We start from the raw sequence: 660 nt of genomic DNA, 5'->3' as shown, positions 1-660 counted from the left end.
ATATTGGCAGCCTTGATGACAATCTTGATTATACTACACAGTGGTGTAATCTTAGCATACCTGTAGTTCTCATGTTGCTGGTTTTGATTACCATATAGAGTTCTGCTTTAATGAGGGGATTGCATACCTATAAGATAAACATACATAATGTATGGGCTTGTATGTGAGAGGCACGTACACACACACACACACACACACACACACACACACACACACACACACACACACACACACACACACACACACACACACATACACACACACACAGTATAGGCTTGACTGCTGATGGATGTTTCCTATTTGAACAGCAGCCACTTATCATGGCTGCCTGGGATTGGATTTCATCCTGAGATGGAGATATCCAAATATTTACCTGGGTCGTATTCATTAGGGCACAAGGTTTTTCACTGCTAAGCTGTGCATGTTGTACAGGCCAGAACTCACTGATCCCCTTCACTCACAGTGTTGTTAGTGTTTGCTGCACCTGATCATCATGCCTCTGTCTGCTGAATGGTTGAGTGTCCTTCTACATGAATGTCCATCTGCATTCTGAAGGCATTTTCCCTAACGTGAGCAGAGATCACATTCATGGTAAATGCTGCGCAGATCAGCTCAAACATAATTTAGTTAATGTATCTAGCAGCAAATTCACCCTGTACC

This window comes from Coregonus lavaretus, assembly GCF_964263955.1.
Source record: "Coregonus lavaretus genome assembly, chromosome: 13".
NCBI classification, from domain to species: domain Eukaryota; kingdom Metazoa; phylum Chordata; class Actinopteri; order Salmoniformes; family Salmonidae; genus Coregonus; species Coregonus lavaretus.
This window is presented reverse-complemented; position numbering follows the sequence as displayed.